At 32.7% G+C, this 7,441-nt stretch overlaps 1 protein-coding gene across 1 annotated transcript in view; it reads left to right on the forward strand.

Annotated features, from left to right (window-relative positions):
- Positions 1 to 4,343: 4,343 nt before the first annotated feature.
- Positions 4,344 to 7,441, forward strand: part of LOC109588335 (uncharacterized) — a 7,724-nt gene continuing 4,626 nt past the window's right edge. Inside the window, exon 1 of the mRNA XM_020004511.1 lies at positions 4,344 to 4,368. The gene's annotated coding sequence lies outside the window, so the exon portion shown is untranslated. The remainder of the gene's footprint in view (positions 4,369 to 7,441) is intronic.

Genomic DNA, 7,441 nt, shown 5'->3' on the forward strand with positions numbered 1-7,441 from the left:
ATTGGAAACTGCGTGGGCGGCCTGTATGAACCAATGGAGGGCGAAGTTATCACTTCCTGCATCCTAGTTTCTCCTTAGCAACGGGAGAGGTCCACTTTTCTCTGTTCATAACTTAGTCCCAGTAGTTGCAAAAAATCAACAAAAATATGCATAAAATACCTTATAACTTCTATATTTATCAATCCAAATTTCATACAGTTACTCAAAAGTAACAAACTGTTTCATTTATTACTAACAGCGGGTGTCAAGCGGGACCTCTTTTCTGATGTTCTGTACCTTTTACTAAAATGTCTCTTGTTTTACAACAAAGTAGCAAGCATAGAACAATCAAGCGCTTTGAGTTGCGTGTAACTAGGGTATTCTCAGACTTGTAGTTCATACATCTTCTCCAGAAACTCAAATTTGTGTTGTAAAAGTGACAAAGTTTCTGTACCTTTTTCTCCGAAACAGTAAATATTTAAGCTAGGAAAGAAACACATGCAACAGGTAGCATATTGCTTTAGTGAACTGGCTAGTAATGATATTGATATGTTCTTTTGAAATCCTATAAACCTGTCATTCTCTGGCGAAATTTGGCTCTTCTCCTTTGACTTTTGCATTGTAATTATTGAATGTGGAAAATTAGAATCTATACGGTGATAACTACCGCCTACGCAGTTACCAATCCCTTTATACTCTAATATCTATGATACCGTATAGCTCCAAATTTTCGTCAGTCAAAAATTTCGTTAAAATCTTCATTTCTTGTTAAAATTAATTTTTGTCAATAAAAATTTTCGTCATTTTTGCTATTAATCCGCATACTACCCACGTGGAACAAAAATTTTGTCGGTTAAAAATTTCGTCAAGCAAAAGTACCTGACGAATTTGACAAAAATTTTGACCGACGAAAATTTGGAGCTATATGGTATGCGCAGGAAACTATGAATTTAATTGGAATGACCTGTGTCATATTCTTGTTTCTCTATTCTCATTAAATTTCCCAACCATATACTATGATACCAGAAGAAGTTTCAGCTATTTAAATATTTTATATTCCTTGGCTACAACCACACCTAGTTGACAGCAAAGAATCATAGGCAACATTATGGAGAACTAAAATTCCTTAGCAACATCATTTATAATTTTGTGAGCCTTATTATACATCATGATAAGGCTCACATGATGTTAATTATTAAGTGATTTCTTAATACCATATAGAACAAATTGATATATACTTAGCAATAAAATTACAATCAAACTGAATTGATCTACATAGACAATATGCAGTCAACTAGATTAATCATTATTTTCCCCATTTTATGATTTTTGATATGCAATTTAAGCCGGCAAATGAGCTTTCATTATTTTCTTTTTATTTTCTATCACAGGTTTATAATATTCTCATATGACGGCAGTAAGTCACGTCACATGTGAATGTGTAATATTATTCTTTTCTTCTATGATACCATTGTGATACTTTACTAAACTGTGTTATTCATAATCTTTCAGAGAGTAAGTCACATCACATGTGAATGTGTAATTTTATTCTTTTCATACATGTACCATTGTAATACTTTACTAAACTGTGTTATTCACAATCTTTCAGAGTGTAAGTCACACCACATGTGAGTGTGTAATTTTATTCTTTCCTTCTATGATACCATTGTGATACTTTACTAAACTACGTTATTCACAATTTTTCAGTTCGTAAGTCATGTCACATGTAAATGTGTAATTTTATTCTTTTCTTTTATGATACCATTGTGGTATGTTACTAAACTGTCAACATTTCAGAGTGTAAGTCACGTCACTTATGAATGTGTAATTTTATTCTTTTCTTCTATGATATACCATTGTGATAATTTACTAAAATATTCACAATTTTTCAGCTTGTAAGTCACATGATATGTGAATGTGTAATTTTATTCTTTTCTTATAATGATACCATTGTGATACTTTACTAAACTGTGTTATTCAAAATCTTTCAGCCAGTAAGTCACGTCACATTTGAATGTGTAATTATTCTTTTCTTTATGATATCATTGTGATTCTTTACTAAACTGCATTATTCAAAATCTTTTAGCCAGTAAGTCGCATCACATGTGAATGTATAATTTTACTCTTTTCTTCTGTGATACCATTGTGATAATTTACTAAAATATTCACAATTTTTCAGCTTGTAAGTCACATGATATGTGAATGTGTAATTTTATTCTTTCTTATGATGATACCATTGTGATTCTTTACTAAACTGCGTTATTCATAATCTTTCAGAATGTAAGTCACATCACATGTGAATGTATATTTCTATTTTTCTTATATGGTACCATTGTGATACTTTACTAATCTGCGTTATTCACAATTTTTCAGTTCGTAAGTCATGTCACATGTGAATATGTAATTTTATTCTTTTCTTCTATGATACCATTGTAATATGTTGCTAAACTGTCAACCTTTCAGAGTGTAAGTCACGTCACTTATGAATGTGTAATTTTATTTTTTTCTTCTATGATACCATTGTGATAATTGATAATTTACTAAAATATTCACAATTTTTCAGCTTGTAAGTCACATGATATGTGAATGTGTATTTTTATTATTTTCTTCTATGATACCATTGCTAAACTGTATTATTCACAATCTTTCAGGCAGTAAGTCATGTCACATGTGAATGTGTAATTTTATTCATTTTCTTCTATGATACCATTGTGATACTTTACTAAACTGTGTTATTTACAATCTTTTAGGAGGTAAGTCACATCACATGGGAATGTGTAATTTTATTCTTTTCTTCTATGATACCATTGTGATACTTTACTAAACTGTGTTATTCACAATCTTTCAGCTAGTAAGTCACGTCACATGTGAATGTGTAGTTTTATTCTTTTCTTCTATGATACCATTGTGATACTTTACTAAACTGTGTTATTCACAATCTTTCAGTCAGTAAGTCACGTCACATGTGAATGTGTAATTCTATTCTTTTCTTCTATGATACCATGATTGTGATACTTTACTAAACTGTGTTATTCACAATCTTTCAGTCAGTAAGTCACGTCACATGTGAATGTGTAATTTTATTCTTTTTTCTATGATACCATTGTAATACTTTACTAAACTGTGTTATTCACAATCTTTTAGAGAGTAAGTCATGTCACATTCATGTGAATGTGAATTTTATTCTTTTCTTCTATGACACCATTGTAATACTTTACCAAACAGAGAGTAAGTCACATCACATGTGAATGTGTAATTTTATTTTTTTCTTTTACATGCACGTGTATAACACCATCGTGATACTTTACTAAACTGTTATTCTCCTTCAGAGAGTAAGTTACAGTACCTGTAAACATGTAATGTTATTCTTTTCTTCTATGATACCATTGTGGTACTTTACTATAAACTTGTTATTCACAATCTTTTAGCAAGTAAGTCACATCACATGCATATGTGTAATTTTAGTCTTTTCTTCTATGATACCATTGTGGTACTTTACTATAAACTTGTTATTCACAATCTTTTAGCAAGTAAGTCATATCACATGCGAATGTGTAATTTTAGTCTTTTCTTCTATGATACCATTGTGATACTTTACTAAACTATGTTATTCACAATTTTTCAGAGTGTAAGTCACATCAAATGTGAATGTGTAATTTTAGTCTTTTCCTCTATACTATATTGTGGTACTTTCCTATAAACTTGTTATTCACAATCTTTAGCAAGTAAGTCACATCACATGCGAATGTGTAATTTTAGTCTTTTATTTTATGATACTGTTGCGATACTGTATTAAACTGTTGTTATATTCACAACCCTTCAGCCAGTAAGTCATGTCACATAAGAATGTGTAATTTTATTCTTTTCTTCTATGATACCATTGTGATATTTTAATAAACTTTTTGTTCACAATCTGTCAGCTAGTAAGTCACATCGAATGTGAATGTGTAATTTTATTCCTTTCTTCTATTATACCATTGTGATACTTTACTAAACTGTGTTATTCACAATCTTTCAGAGAGTAAGTTACATCACATGTGAATGTGTAATTTTAGTCTTTTCCTCTATACTATATTGTGGTACTTTCCTATAAACTTGTTATTCACAATCTTTTAGCAAGTAAGTCACATCACATGTGAATGTGTAATTTTAATCTTTTCTTTTATGATGCCATTGTGACACTTTACTAAACTATGTTATTCACAATCTTTTAGAGAGTAAGTCACATCAAATGTGAATGAGTATTTTAATTTTTTTCATCTATGACACCATTGTGACACTTTACTCATTTGTGTTATTTAAATTTTCCAGGACGTAAGTTGATCAGGTCAAATGTGAAATTTAATTTTATAAGAAATATTTTCTGGAATTACTATTAATAGGATTTAAGTAAGTCAAATGCCACAGCCATGCACCTGTAACCTATAATGCACATCCTATATGCATTGCATACACCATTTACTAACTGCTTTTACTTAATATGCCGAATTCCTGATGTTGATACATACCTAAAACGTTATAATTAATTTGTAATAGTTGATACATGGGGTGGCATGTGCTATCAGCACGAGCTTGAGGTCAATTAAGTTGCTAAAAATATTGCATGAGGGCCAAACCCCATGTGTTAACTGTTTTATTGATGTCTGACTAAGAAATTCTCAGAAAGATATGGGAAACGCTGACCTGATGGTGCTGAGTACTAATTGATTACTAAATAATGATAAATAAAAGACATTGAAAATGGAAAAGTAGTAGGATTGAATTGAAAAAAAAGTAAAGAAACAAGATAGGTACTTGCAAACGGGTGTGGTAAGAAGTCCTACACCACTGCATGAAGAATATTACCCAAAAGCATTGTAATTATCTATACAGACTACTACATGATAACTATGAAGCCATGTCTTTCATGCAATTAGGATTTCTTACCACACCAGTTTGCAAGTACCTACATGTATCTTGTTTCTTTACTTTTTTCCAATTCAATTCTACTACTTTTTTTATTTTTAATGTTTTTATTTACTTGTTTTCATTCTTTTTTCATTCTGTGGTTATTTTAAAGTGTACCTTATAGCATAGATAATAGAGTAAATGAAAGGGATTAGCAACGGGCGTAGCAACAGGAAATGTGGGTTGGGTTACCACGTGACAACCATCAATGTTTTGATTGATTTCCCATCTCCTCCATTGGTGAAGTTGCTCTGGCAGGATTTCGAAGGAAATTTGTGCTGCTCCAGGATAGCGCTTGCTTTTGGTATATAGCCTATTCCACATAGAATTTTTAGAGCTACCTGTAGCAAGGTTTTTATCTCCAAAAAGCCATTTTGCAACCAGTTAGAGGTACACAAAGTCGCCTGTTTTTGAAACACTTTATCGTTCATAAAACACTCAAGCTTCATTGTATCAATATGCAAGTTAGCTCATTCCATAGGAGATTTTAAGCTCTTTAAAATGGTTATACTTATTCGTAGCTCAAGAACAAAATGAGTCTCTCAGAGGGGGAAAAGATGGTTTTTCTAGTTAAAGAGTGACGCGGCTACTAACGCATGCATTGATTTACTGAACAAAAAATATTAATAAAAAGCATAAACATTGGTTAGTACTGTGTGTGAGTTTTGTTTGCATGAATTGTATTCTCTTGGAGTTATTCAAGAATAAAGCAAGAAAATCCCGGTTTTTTACTCCAAAATCGGTCAAAAAATCCCAACCCTCTTAGCAACAATACAAATGAATGGAGGTTTGCCCACGCCCACGCTTCCGTTGCCAATCCCTTTCATTTACTCTATTATCTATGGACTAATGAAAGGGATAGGAAACCACCGTAAAATTTATGGGCATGTCATGCGTTGCCTAGCGACGTATGCAAGTTGTCGTTTGACGTTTTTCTTACCGGGAAACTAAGAAAATGGAGGACCATCACTGGAGCTCTCGGCTTATAATTCGTGTCTGATACGGAGTACAGCCACAGTTCTAGGTCAGCTGCAAAGATCAAGATCATATCTATCCATTGATACCTGGTTCAGAAGGACTGCACTAATGGCCCGAATGAAATCCTATCTTAAACTCCCACTGTCAAGTTGTCCAAACTGCCGATTTTGTTTTGTACCCTTTTCTAAAAGTCAATTTTATGAACCATCTATTGGTGTTCAAAAGACATTAACCAATGTTATAACTGAGGTCTTGAGACATCTTCTAATAGGAAATATTGTATGGTTGTGATTTCTAAGCAAAAAGTAGACCCAAATTTTGCTTTTGTTTTGTACCCTTAACTCGCCAGTAACAATATGCTTATATGCTTATAGCGGGTTTAACTCAAGGATAATAATTTTCACAAATGGCCTGTATCCGGAGGTTCACAGAATTAATTTTTGCAAATTGCCACTTTTCTGCCATTTTATATCATATTAAATTAATTTTCAAGGAATTTAATTTTGCAAATCTTCAAAAATCTGTGAAATTTGTTATCCTCAAAATAAACCTGCTATACAGTAACTGCAGTGATTTTTTAGAGTATTTATTTTATGGTCTTATCATGATTGCCCGACCATACTAATGATGTGTATAGTCGGTTTCAGTTGAGTTTGACAGGTGAAACATTCTTTTAACTTTTTTGTTATTAATGCTAGCAACTTAAAAACTTGGCATGGTTGCATAACGGGTTCTTCCGCATATCTGGATTGATTTTGGAGTCTCTGGGTACTCTGGAAGGTTCTCAACGAGTTCTTCCAGTCTTCATTAAAGAAGCCGCCATGATGTTGCATTGCGTGTTATGCTCGTGAATATAATTTGCATCTCATTACATTTGTTAACAATCATGTTTTATTTGTTTAAAAATAATAGAAAGCAAAAGGAACACCCCAGACTAAGGGATTATTCACTAGAAGGTCTTGCACTTCAGAAAGAAGCCTCAGCTTGTCTGCTTTACCTCTCCAATCCTTCATAACTGCTGTCACTTTTTACCGCTCCGAAAATCCCTTGTAATCTTGCATTTCTTGCCTCTTTTTGAAGTGATAACAAGGACAAAGATCCTGCAGGTAATATGTAGAGGAAATATTGCCCAAAACAAGAGACTCAAGGAGTTAGAGGAAGAAAAAGAGAGCACATTGTAGTTTCAGCCATTTTATTTACTTGTGTGGGCAGGGCTACATGTGACGTTTTGATGATGAAAACTTCCTGTAAAACTCAACTGAAACCGACTATATTCAGTTTTACTGTCCAAAAAAAATTATTCACTGAGATATGAGCTCTCAAAGATGCTTATTTTTGCTTCCTGCCATGCTACTTCCTGTTGGTGGGTGTGGCTCAAACATGACATCACAAGAGACATAGATGTAAATACCGTAGGGCGCCTTTTTTTCGAGGGCTATAAATTTCGCGGATTTCGCGATTTTTTTAAAGATTCGCGAAAATTACTTTCGCGAAAATCAAATCAATACGGTACAAGATGGCAGACGGCATAAATTCG

This window comes from Amphimedon queenslandica, unplaced genomic scaffold, assembly GCF_000090795.2.
Source record: "Amphimedon queenslandica unplaced genomic scaffold, v1.1 AMPQUscaffold_12153, whole genome shotgun sequence".
Taxonomy (NCBI): domain Eukaryota; kingdom Metazoa; phylum Porifera; class Demospongiae; order Haplosclerida; family Niphatidae; genus Amphimedon; species Amphimedon queenslandica.